This window comes from Pongo pygmaeus, chromosome 3 (assembly GCF_028885625.2).
Source record: "Pongo pygmaeus isolate AG05252 chromosome 3, NHGRI_mPonPyg2-v2.0_pri, whole genome shotgun sequence".
Classification (NCBI taxonomy): domain Eukaryota; kingdom Metazoa; phylum Chordata; class Mammalia; order Primates; family Hominidae; genus Pongo; species Pongo pygmaeus.
The window spans coordinates 43,417,317-43,431,587 of record NC_072376.2 but is presented as its reverse complement, the minus strand read 5'-3'; positions in this window follow the sequence as shown (position 1 = coordinate 43,431,587).

The following is a 14,271-nucleotide window of genomic DNA, read 5'->3' as shown; positions in this document are numbered from 1 at the left end:
TATAAATGACGACACCATTATTAGATCAGTAGTTCTCATGTGTGTTTGTGTGTATGTGTGTGTGTGTGTATGTGTTTGATGAATTTTAGAGAGAAACTGGACAAGAAACAAGTAAAAATTGTACCTTGTACAAAATGTAAACCCAATTTTTTTTTCTATTTTACAGCTCTGAAAAATCAAATCTGTCCATGGGAGTGCTAGCATACTGTCTATCAGGTATGTCTGCAGTGTGGGAGAGGGAGAGAAGGTTGAGAGCAGCTTGATCATGCACAGTAGGAGAGGGAAAGTCAGATCTCCAGGATGATTACATAGTTTCCAACTTCAGTATCTGGATTATAGTGTTAATAATTATGAATGTAAGAATAGAGGAGAAATAGACTGGGAGTGAAGACTGAATTCTGCCTCAGGATTAACAACTTGAAGAGTTAATGCATTTATAAATAACAGGGATCTAGAACTAGAAATACCATTTGACCCAGCCATCCCATTAGTGGGTATATATCCAAAGGATTATAGATCATGCTGCTATAAAGACACAGGGAATTGAACAATGAGAACACATGGACACAGGAAGGGGAACATCACACTTCGGGGACTGTTGCGGGGTTGGGGGAGGGGGGAGGGATAGCATTGGGAGATACACCTAATGCTAGATGACGAGTTGGTGGGTGCAGCGCACCAGCATGGCACATGTATACATATGTAACTTACCTGCACATTGCGCACATGTACCATAAAACCTAAAGTATAATAATAATAATAATAATAATAATAAAAAAGAAAAAAAAAGACACATGCACACGTATGTTTATTGCGGCACTATTCACAATAGCAAAGACTTGGAACCAACCCAAATGTCCAACAATGATAGACTGGATTTAGAAAATGTGGCACATATACACCATGGAATACTATGCAGCCATAAAAAATTATGGGTTCATGTCCTTTGCAGGGACATGGATGAAACTGGAAACCATCATTCTCAGCAAACTGTCGCAAGGACAGAGAACCAAACACCGCATGTTCTCACTCATAGGTGGGAATTGAATTGAACAATGAGAACATATGGACACAGGAAGGGGAACATCACACACCAGGGACTGTTGTGAGGTGTGGGGAGTGGGGAGGGATAGCATTAGGAGATATACCTAATGCTAAATGATGAGTTAATGGGTGCAGCACACCAACATGGCACATGTATACATATGTAACAAACCTGCACATTGTGCACATGTACTCTAAAACTTAAAGTATAATAATAATAAAATAAAAAAAAAAGCAAAGAGTAAATTCCTACAGAATGCTAGCCATTTTCCTTTGGAAATATATACTATTTCTCAATTGTATTCTATATGATTCTTCTGCATCATTTCTTGAGCAGTACAGTGATATAATTGTTAATTTACAATTGCAAACTGCTTAATTTTCCAGATTACCTTTTTAGCTGTCTTTTCTGTTCCATATTGTGTGTTACTTTTATAGTGCTTCAGTGAACTATCATTGTAGCCTTTACACTCACAAACGTGAATATTGGGAGTATCTCTCTCCAACCAAGGAGCAAAGTCATTTACTAACTCTTCTTCTTATATAGGAGTCAAGAGGGGAGGGAATGCTGGAAAGAAGATTGGATAAGCCCTGGGACATCTTCTTCCTATCATAAACCCAACTATAGGAAAATTACAACCACGAAAAATTTCCCTTTGAGTGGGGTTGTGTTTTTCAGAGGATAAGCGATACTGCAGTGGTTATAGCTCTTAAAAACATTGAAAAAAATGCCAGAATAGCAGAAAATCAATAGTAATAGTTTTTTCATAAGGCAAAAAGTATAATTAGTTGAGTCTGACAGTTTCTGTACATCACAAATTTTGTGTTCCACTTAGGACTGGCAGATTAATCGTACAGAAGCTTTAGTCAGCAGATTCTCTTTCCACGAACAATTACAAAGGACAAACACTTCCTGAATGCCACCTTTTATGATTATTTTAAAAATAAAATTGTTGATGTCAATATAAACATATCATTAATTTATTTCTTACTTGTTTTGTGAATACACTTTTCAAAATATCTCTCCTGGTTACACATTTTCATATTCATTTTCTCATTTCTCAAGGAAAGTCATTGCAGTGAAGAGTATTTTCAACTGATTTTCAAATATCTATATTAGCCCATGGGGTAGGCTTCTTCATTCAGTTTACTTTTTTTTTTAAAGTCACAGATTAAATGAAGCTGTAAGCATCTTTGAAGTATAAATGATACTTGGAAAGCAAATGAAACTGGGAATACTTGCAAGTAAAATGTGGGAAGTCAAAGAGATTAAAGGATGAGAACCAGAAATTGCTTATGGCCAGTGTCCTGAGTAAGCCTCAGAATCGCATCCTAGAAGCATCAAGTTCTTGCGTTACCATATGGATCTAAAAAAAGACTTCGTTAGTTTGATGTCGTCTGCAGACATCTCATCATCACAAAAACTTGAAAGCACTTACAGCACTAAGAAACTACCTTTGTACACTGTAAAAAAAAATAGAATCCTACTTAGCGTCTTGATCACACCTGCCTATTTCCCCAAAGTTTTACTGCAGGGTTACAGAATGAATAAGCATCTAGTTTTATTTAGTAAACTCCATGCCTTATGGCTGATTCTAAAGGCACATGGCTTTGTTACATTCGCTTGAAGCTCTACTTTATTTTCTAAAAATGATTGCTTATAGTGGTCCCTTGCAGCCCGTGGTGATAGTTTATAGGGTGCTATGTTATTTTTGTTTACTTGAGTGGATATTTATACACATGCCTCTTTAGATTCAGGTGTTTTCATTTTTTTTTTGTCAGGAGTTTGGTATGCATATGCAGAAAAATGCTGATGAGTCATTGCATTTATCTATTGCTTAGAGAGATGATGATGGGTCATAAACCCAGATATTTAAACAAACAACCAGAATAGTTTGTTACTTTCAGGCAAGATTCCTGATCGTTTTGTTGTTGTTGTTGTTTTTCCTGCAATGAACGAAGCAGCAGAAGGCAGTCAGATAAATAACCCTCTCACATATCGTATTTACTTGTAATATTGTTATGCCATCAAGTAGAACAAAAATCAATATAATTGCTTTATATTTATCAAGTACTCACTCTGTGCCAGTCTTCTAAATGCTGTATGTGAATTAACGCATGCATTTAATTCTCAACGCCACCCTGTGAAGTATCTACTCATATTTCCTGATTTTTCAGATGAGATACTGAAGCACACAGTGTATAATAATTTGCTCGACTTCACAGTTGGTAAGTGGTAAATCTGAGTTTCATGCCTAGAAAGTTTCGTTCCAGAATCCACATGGTTAACTACCATGCTGTAACAGTTGACATAAGCTGAAACCTGGAAGAGTTGAATGGTTAATTCTCAGCTTAGAGCAATTTGTGACCAAATCAATTATTACAAAATTTATCTGGTTTATAGCAATAATTAAATACAGGAATTGGTTACTGTAAGATCTGGTTCTGAAAAAAAGAAAGCAAGAAAGATGCCATACAAATTAAGAGAAAAAGATGCAAAAAGTGATAATAAATATTATATACATATACACCAATTGTATATTATACCATATACACTAATTGTATATTATAAATTTTAAATGATTTGATTTTTTTAAATTTCAACACCAAATTGTTAAAGCAGAATTATTAAAATAGTAGAAAATAGCTAGTGAAATAATTATTAAAAATATGAAAATACTACATGAAAAGACCACATCATTACATGTTCACTGGTGAAATCTTTAGAAGTTAGAAGAAAAATATAATTATCATATTACGTTGTCCATTTTAAATCATGAGAACAATGTGAGATTAACAAATTCATCATATAAAGTTAATATCTCAATATCAAACGATAATTTAATTAAAATAGGAAACTTTATACTGATTTCATACATGTACATAATAAAACATTCAAATAGAAATACTAACAACTAGAATTAAACATGATGCAACATTACAGAAAGGATTTGATTCAAGAATGCAAGTTACTAATCAATAAAAAATTATTTTATCAGTGAAATATATGCTCAAATGAGTACCTTCAAAGACCCATTCAAGTTTTAAAATTGAGTTTAATAGCATTAGAATGGTTTTTCTTTATTAAAATATTTGAGATAAAATTTTTATTTTGTTATTTTTGCAAATGTATGGGATACGTAAGAATTTTTTATATGCATATAATACTTTGTGATAAGTCATATTTAGAGTGTCCATCATCCAAGTACAATACATTTTAAAGTATAGTTATCCTACTCTGTTATCATTGAATTTAAACCTTCTAACTTACTGCATATTTGTACCCTTTAATCTGTTTCTTCATCCTCTCTGCCTGCCTTCATTCTCCCCAATCTGCGTTACCTATTTTTCCACTCTCTACCTCCACATCTTCAAATATTTTAGCTTCCACATATAAATGAGAATGTGATATTTGTCTTTTTGTGCCTGGCTTATGAAATCAAAATTTTAAAACTTTGTCTTTATATTGAGAAATGATTATATGATTTCTGCTTCATCATTATTTAATATAATTTAGAAATTTTGTTCTCATCAATGATAGAAGCCAGAAATTAAATTAGAAGTAATAAATGGTGGAAAGGGAGAGATAATCATATTATAGGGAGATGACATTTTATTCCTAGGAACCTAAAAAAAGTCAGCCAGAAATGAACTTGAATTTAGTGACATTGTGGATAATTTTATAAAAGTCAATCTGCCAGCAATACCAGACAGGAATGAAAATGAGCCATAGATAGTGGACAAGTAGAGATGTGAGAAATCCACATCCTCTTGTAATGGTCAGTGCAGGCTTCCTGCAGGATATTGTCCTTGAACTGAAAGTTGAAGGGAAGAAGTAATGAGCTTCTTGAACCAAAAAAAGGAAGACATGCTTAGTAAGAGGGAAAACAAGTGAAACTGTCCATTTGACTGGATCTTTCTTTTCTTATTATTGAATTTTTTGGAGGTTTTGGTAACACTGCTCTCCTTTCTCTGACTTTCCTGTAGCATTCTCTCCTGTTTGTTTTTATACGTGATGCATTTTATCGAGTTCTGCCCAGCACTCCTGTCTCAATACTGTTGAATTTTACATTCAATTATTTGGAATTAATAAATAGATCTGTTATTTTGTAATTAAGTACAAATGAGACACTGTACATTTCTCTAAATGGAACTCAAAGTTTTACATTTTCTTCATGTTTATGAGAATCCTAGATGAATAAATGATAATCTATACTATGAATGAACAGGACCTAGTTATTCTTAGAACAGTTTCAGTTTAATTCTGTTACCACTCATGGGTGAAAATGCCTTCATTTTTTTTTCTTTCCTGTCTTTGACACAGAGTTAAGGATGAATTAATTGAAGATACCTAATAATTCTTGTTTCTATTTTTCCCACTTCATGTATTTGAATCAAGTGATACACCAACTAACATTATTTTCCTCCCATCTCTTTCAGGCACAGAACAATTTCTAAAGTAACAGTAAACGCTAATGTTTAAAATAAATTGTGTGTGTGTCTGTGTGTGCATGCACATACGTTTTAGCCAAGTAAGTGAACTGCAACCTGATTCAATTCCAAAAAGAAGATGGTTTTGGAAACCATTAAAAGAAATCCAAGTACCAAGGAAGGCCTTCAACATAGTCAAGAGTCTGTATCACTACTGTATTTATATGGGGCCAAATAGTGGGTGTTATGGAGTAAAACTTTTCTTTCCCCCTAAATTCATATGTTGAAGGTCAAAACCCCAGCATGACTATTTAGAGATAGGGCCTGTGAGGAGGTGATAAAGGTTTAATTAAGTGAGGCTCTAATCCAACAGGGTTGGTTCCCTTATAAGAGGAGGAAGAGACACTAGAGTGATCTCTCTAGACCATGTGAAGACACAGCAAACAGATGGTATCTGCAAGTCAGGAGGAGAGCCCTCACCAGAAATGAAATCAGTGGACACTTTGACTCATGAGCCACCAGAACTCTGAGAAATAAACATTTATTGTTTAAGCCACCTCATGTATGATATTCGGTTATGGCATCCCAAGAAAACTAATACAGGGGGATATTTTAAAACTCAGCTCTTTTAGGAAACACTGAACAATTAAAAAGAAAAAGACAAAAGAGTATGTGTCACATGATAATACTGCATGTATCCCATACCAAGGTCCTAAGGGGACACATAACTGTGTCTTTCAAGAAAAACCCCACCTACCAACTCAATGAGTAGACCTGGAACTGCTAATAAATAGAGCAGAGATTAAAGAGAGGATAGGGCTTAAGCTCTAATGAAGAGTCACAAAGATCACAAATCCAGAAACATTTTCACTTCTAGGTGGTTTACTGTGCCTTAATTTGAATTGTCAGTCCACATAGACACAGCATATTAAAATTATGTACAACACACATGCACCTACATAGAGAAAGAAAAAGAGGGAGAGAAAGAATATATGTGATTGGACTTTTTGGAGAATACACTTTGTGTCAAGCATTGTACCTATCACCAAACAAATACTCTAAGGAGGCATCATCCCTATTTTTGAAGATGATAAACTGAGACACAAAGATATAACTTGAGCATGATTCCACTATTTGTGAATTAAATAACAACAATTCATTTTCAGTTAGAACATGGAAGCCCACAACAATAAAATTGAACCATTTGTGAACTTCATATCACAAAGATCCATATCTCTAGAGGTTCTGAAGAATACATTTGGATAAGCAGTGGATTATTCCAAATGAACTTTCTTATAAGGCTTCATCTGGCATTTGTAATTATTAGTAGTCACAATTTTGAAAAAATTGGCTTACAGGCTTTTAAAAAATTTTTAAATTAGGAAGGGATCATCTCACTGAGTTACCCAGAACAAAATGAAAATTTGTTTGATTGCATTGTGTATGGATACCAAACAAAATTGCCTGATTGTATTGTATATAGAACTGGAAAACATGCCAGGAATGGAGGCATTTATGAACAAACTACTTGTATGCCTGTCTCTCATTCCTGGTGTGTCCTTATGGCAACTCAGCTTATTTTTGGATCTGCTCACGATTTCTGCTTGCTCTCTGTGACCCCACATAGTCCCCATTATATCCCAACCCTCTCAAAATAGTTTTCCAGCTTTATCTTCGAATACAAATTGCCTCATTATCTTGATATTTGCTAGATCAAATTTAAACATCAGGGAGAGTATGATTAGACTATTTGAGCTTTTTTTGTATTTTGTCATATCGTAGGACTCTGCCTATCTTATGCATCAGCTACCTTCAAATTATGTAGCTTCCAATTAACGGTGGTCAGAAAGGAGAGGGCTAGTGGGGAAAACAAAAGCCTAATGACAGTTATGTCTTAAGCTGGGTTTGTAACTATTCATTCTGTTATTTGTTCAACAACATTTATTAGGTGCCTACTATGTTTCAGACATTGTTCCAGGCTCTGAGTTACACCTGCAGTCAAAATGGACAAAATCTTGATCCAGTTTAGGTGAAATTGAAGAAGGGAGAAACGCACAGCAAAGAAATGGATACGTAAATATTCAGTGTCTCAGGAGGGAATAGGTCTTCTGGGGGAAATACAAAGCAGTATATAACGGAAATGTGACAGGGCTGTTATTAATACTATTGCTAAATTAATTAGAGAAGACTTCCCTGATAAGGTGACATTTGAAAAGACGCATTAAGGTTGAGATGGAGGAAGCCATATAACTATCTGGGAGAACGGTGTTTTAGGTGTCCTGTGATGTGAGCAGGCTTGGAAAGTTTGGAGAACAGCCAAGGATGACAGTGTTACTGTAGCAGAGAGCAGCAGGAGAGTGATAAAAAATGAGGTCTATAAGGGAGTGAAATTTTAGGCCACAGAAAGGACTTTGAATCTTACTTTTTTAGTTGAAAATTCATTTGGGCATTTGAGCAAAGTAGTGATATCAACTGATTTATGTTTTTAAGGAAACATTATGAGGGCTGGCTGTGGAATATTTAGTAGAGTGACAAGAATGAGAAGAGGGAATTTCTCTTTAAAGTAGCTGTGGATAATGCAGGCAAAATGATTGATGTCTATTTCAATTACATAGATAGTTTGAACGATTGACTCCAGCATACAAAGTAAAACAATCTACTGTATTTAGTATTTATAGTGTAAACAAAATAGTCTCCAATTTTTTAGAAATTCATATTTTAGGAGGATATTAATAATAACCATAAATATTTATATTCATGGAGAGCACTTCTTATATTCTTATGAAGCTCAAAATTTACTATCATCAGTTAGTTCCTTTTGCTAATGCATTATGAAGAGTTCTGTGTGCACTCCCAGTATGACCTATTCATTTCATACTCATTAAGAAATCAATGTTTTTCAAGCAAATGTTACAAATGAATGTTTAATTTAGTGGCAATTAAGAACGTATATTTACAGAACATTTCTTATTAATTGACACATGGCTAAACATAGAAAAGTTTGACCTTCCACTGTAACTACTCACCTGGTTCTGCATTATTTTCAAAAGCACCGGAACTTGATCCCACCTGGTCATGTCTCCCTCTGTAAACACATTCCTTCCTAATGAGGTCCTACTCCCCAGGTGGTATGCAGCAAATTCAGTTCTTTGCATTTTTCTGTAGAGTCCAACACTTAAACACCCAGCTGATTCTGAGGAAGGCTTAATATCCAGAAGAAATTCTGATAAGTAGCTGTTATAAAATGACTTCCCATTCCTATTTGAAATGAGCAAAATGAGGGACTTATCTCAAAATCAGGTCTTTAATACAAACAGTACGTGTTTAGATATACACATGAGTGCTAGCCCTCAGAATCACAAACTAGAGGAAAAACTCCATATTTATTTTACGAGCTTTTTCCCACTTTTTTTCCTCCTTGGGCTTTTCTTCTCATTAAAAGGCAAGATTGACATCAAATAGTTGCAAACTATGTTGTAAAATTTTTACCAAACCAGTCAACTAATTTCTGAATGCGTGTGTTCATTAAAGACTGGGGGAAAAAAAACAGGTCACAGCCTGCTCCTGGAAGCTTTGGGAAATCATCTGTGGTCTTCTTCTTCATCATAATTCCCCAAAGAAAAGATTATAAACATGTTCTGCTCATGTTACAGTTAATCAAACATTAATTAAATACAGTACCTAAGCCTGTGAGTCCCAACTGTAGACCATAATGGTTTTACAGTTCACTTCAACTCTTTAGGACAAATAGCCTGCCATCCAAGGCACTAGCAGTGCTTACAATTTTTTTTTTAAATTGTAGTCATTTTGCTAATTATAGAGTCATGGAGAAATAAGAGATAGTTTTATCTACTAGTTTATCATCACTAAACAATGTTTTCTGGGATTTTGAAATTGGTCTTTTGTTTGTTATGCATTAGCCATGGATAAGAGAATTAATAGGACCATAGTTATTTTCTCATGAATGTTATTCATTAATGTTTTGAAAAGGTTATTTGAGGATGGGTACTTAAGATTGTTAGAACTAGTAAGCAATTAATCATTGCAGATTTATGCCATAATTTACTTAAGTAACAACAAGCTTTTTTTTTCCTTAAATGTGAATTAAGTATCCTCTCAATTTATACAACTCTATGATGTTTCTATGCCACTCACACAGCCCAGCTTGTATTTATGCTAACAACTATTTTTTATGAGAATCAGTAATGATTTACATCTTTTATTTGTCACAGTTATTCAGGACATATGCATTTTTCAGACAAATGAATGAATCACAAAAAGAGGACCCGTTTTGGAATGTTATGTGAGCATTTTATGATATGTGTTTCTGAGTTCTCACAGCCCTAAGCGATAAAGTTATGATCCACGTTTCACAGGTGAAGTTCTTAAGACATACAGAAGTTAAGCAGTTTGACCCAACTGACTCAGTAACTGGTAAAGCCAGGATCTAAATCAGGATCCATTCTTGAACTATTAACCTTTAGAGAATATTCTTTCTCATTTAATTTTGAATTTCTATATCATAATGTTATTTTGTATAACATAAATATATAGACTCAACTTTTTGTTGCTTTTTTAAAAGAAAAATGAATGCAAAGAGATAGAAAAACATTACAGAGCAGGAAGATGCTAACTTAACAGACACACAGCTATGGTGTAGTAACCAAATTTTGGACTTAGAGTCAAAGACTTGATTGAAATTCTTTTTTTTTTTTTTGAGACGGAGTCTTGCTGTCACCCAGGCTGGAGTGCAGTGGTGCGATCTCGGCTCACTGCAAGCTCCGCCTCCTGGATTCACGCCATTCTCCTGCGGTCAGCCTCCCGAGTAGCTGGGACTACAGGCGCCCGCCACCACGCCCGGCTAATTTTCACGCCCGGCTAATTTTCACGTCTGGCTAATTTTTTGTATTTTTAATAGAGACGGGATTTCACTGTGTTAGCCAGGATGGTCTCGATCTCCTGACCTTGTGATCCACCTGCCTCGGCCTCCCAAAGTGCTGGGATTACAGGCGTGAGCCACCACGCCTGGCCTTAAATTCTTAAAATGATTTCCTTCATTAGACACCTTAAAATTGTTGAAAGTCCTCTTTTCCATTGCTGTAAAGACATAGTAATAACAGCTACTTTGTAAGTTTTTTGTAAATTCAATGTTCAATGTGTAACACTTGTTTTTATTTTTTATTTTAATTTTTCATTTCACTAGGTTTAGGGATACAAGTGGTTTTGGTTACATGGATGAATTACATAGTGGTGAAGTCTGAAATTTTAGTACAACTGCCACCCAAGCAGTGTACATTGTACCCAATACATAGTTTTTGATCCCTTCCACTGCTCCCATCCTCCCCTCTTCTGAGTCTCAGTGTCTAATATACCACTCTGTGTGTCTTTGCATATTACGTAGTACTTTAAAGCTTTTTATAAATATGAGGGTTCATTATTTCCTTTATGAATGTAGTCTTTGTCTTATGTCATCTTACGTCTTATGTAAAATTGTTATTAGACAATTCATTTGACACATCTTTGCTGCCCTCTTGTTAAACATTAAGTAATACACAAGTTGGGTTAGGTATGTGATCTGGGTAATTTTGCCAGAACAGCTAGATGCTTTTTCATCATCTCCCCTCCTTTCTCCCCTGATAGTAATGGTATGCAGTTGGAAGAACACCTGTAACAGATTTTAGTGATAATCTAGTTAATATCTTTTTTAAAAAAATACATGAAGAAACAGACGTTGAGGAAAAAAGTCACTTGTAGTCAACTTGATTAGTGTCTCAGGTTTCTCTCTAAATGACCTCTTCCTCCTTGGAACATTGTTGGGCTATGAATGAGGAAGACATCAACTGGCCTTTATAAGATAATAATAATGAGTTACTTCACAAGTTTTCTACAGAGGAAAGCCATGATCATTTATGAGTTAAATGCTGCCTTGGAATTATTACAAATATTAGAGCATCCCTTCTAGGCATCACCTTGCTAAAATATCATTTATCAACTAGCATGGCAGAGGCATTTGTTTCTTTTAAAACATTATTCTACAGATGTATTCTGCAAATATAATCATTTGTTCTAAATACTTAATTAGATGAAAGGAAAGTGACAGTATACAGGATATGCATTCAAGGTGAACTTTCACTTTTAAATCAGATCTAGGTTTTTGGCCCATTTTCACCACTAAAACTGTGAGAACTTAAGAATTATAATTAACCCTTTTAAGTGGATCCAACTTATTACATTTGTACATAATTTACTAAGGGTTCATTTTGTAGTAAGCATGTTTTAAGCATTCTTTATTTAAAAATATATTTAAGTTTACAAATGCCCAGAATGATAAACATTATTACCTCTACTTTACAAAAAAAAAAACAATACTGAAGAGAATATAATTTAAGTAGTTTGCTCAAAATCATACAGCAAATACGTGGAAGAACTAGGATTCTAATCCAAGTATCTGTCTCTAGGGTAAGTTTTTAATCATTACCTTATACTCTATCTTTCCTACACTGTACGGCTTCACCATTTAAGGACCAACTAGAGATAATGCATGCAAAGAACTTAACACAGTATATATCTCCTTTTGAGGCCTTTATATAGTATGCCAACCTTAGTAAGTCTTACGCATCACTGAAAGCCAAGTGGAAAATGTATAGGATTAAATGCATTCTATGCCTTAGCTTTTATTATGACAATATCAATACTCTATATTTTAAAGAGCAAATAAACAAAACACAATCTTTTGTTCCCGTCAGCTCCTTTATTCACTCTGCTGCTGTTTTTGTCACTGTTTCACTGTTCATTAATACCTCCAGGAGAGGGTGAGCTGAGTCAGGACACCTTTGTGGAATTCAATCATTTAATTCATCAGGACTAATGAAATACATGGATTTAAATGAAGGAGAACATAGATATGAAAGATATTGTTTAGAGTCGGCCTCAGGAATTTAAAGATACCAATTATTTATGCTACCTATTCCTGTCATGCCGTCTATAAGAGTCCCTAAGTGTCTCCATTCCACTTCATTTTTGTTAGCCAACTTTGAGTATAAACTCTAAAAAATATCATATTATTTTTATAGTTTCATTAATAGAAAATTCAGTTTCAGAAGGTGCAAAAGTCATGAAACCTATCTAAGCATTTTAGAAACTCAGAGAGCATTTGTCTTTCGGTCTGTTCTGTAGGCTTCCATCTTTTCAGTGGTAGTTCTTTATCCACACTGGCCACAATTGCTACAGAATGGTAACTCCCCCCTGGTTTGTGCTGCATCCAAAAAGTTCCACGATGCTCAAAATATAGGCTGGAAATATATATCTTCATTTTGTGGCTGGTTTCAGCCTGCTGTATTCCAAGTGGATAATGGTACTGTTTTAGGGTTTCCATGTTCTGTTTATTGAAGATCAATCTGTTTGGAATGGGAGAAAAGCTGAGTTAAATTCAACTACTTTACTTTATTCTTCACTTTAAATGTCTGTCAAAGATAGTTCATGTTACCAATAGCAAAACCATTCTAAGCTCTATATGTGCATTTGCAAAGAAATGAATAAAGTTTTCTACTGTTCTCAGCAGAAGTTCCCTATGTTTTCTATTGAAAACAAATTAGTTGAATTTAGATTTTCAATTACTGTTAGAAGAGAATTATACAGGAAGCCACAAAACATTAAAAAATATTCCATGATGTTTGTGTGAAAGTTATCTCTTTTTTTATGTTTATTTCTGAGGAAATCTTCCAATAATATTGCTCTGAAAATTATGTTGTGGTAAAAACAACAAACTACTGAATTCTGCAGTGATTCAGCAGAAGAGAGGAATCACGATGCCTCTCCCTTCTTGTCCTCTATAGGTTTCTAATTTGTAGTGTATTGGTAACACTCACAAGGGATGCAGAAAATAGATGTCAATTTTACTTCTGTGTGTAAGCACTCAGCAACTCCCAGTGCAAGGAAACCTTAAAGCCCAGTTAAAAACTTTGGCTTGGACTTAATACAAAATAATATTCTATTTTCCAGTATACATTTAAATCTTGAGGCTGGTAACCTCAGATATGCCTCTTGAAGTAAGCCTGAGTCTAGACATTGTCTTCTGTTACCCAAATAGTTACCTGGATAAAGATTACAGGCCTTTATAAGTGAAAGAGAATGACTATGTGAGTCTTTCTGTTAGGAAAAGTGAAGACATGCTCAGATATTCCTCCCATGGGGGACAGAAGTTCAAGAGATTTAGTTGTGGAGGAGCCAGAAGAAGAAATAATTGACTAGATGATAAACTTGCAAAAGATTGCTTGGAGAATTTACACTACTTATTTCAGGATTACCATAACCCTATAGTAAAACCTGTTGCATTGGCTTAAAAGTAGACAAATAGATCAATGAAAAAAAGCAGAGAATGCAGCAATAAACCCCTAATTACATAATCAATTAACTTTTGGCAAAAGTTGTTAAAGTGATTTAATGAGAATAAGAAAGTCCTTTGAACAGATGGCACAGAAAAATTGGATATCTATAAAACATAAAACTTGACCAGACTTCATATCAAACACAAAAATTAAATTGAGATGGGTCATATACCTAAATATAAAAGTTAAAAGAAATAATCTTCTAGGCGAAAAGAAGAGACTATCTTAATAAACTTGGAGTGGGTAAAGTTTTTTTGACAGAATATGGGCTACAGCAGCAGTCCTCAACCTTTCTGGCACTAGTGGCCAGTTTTGTGAAATGTACTTTTTCCATGGAGAGTGACAGTGGGGGAGGGATAGTTAAGGGATGAAACTGTTCCACTTCAGATCTTCAGGTATTAGTTAGATT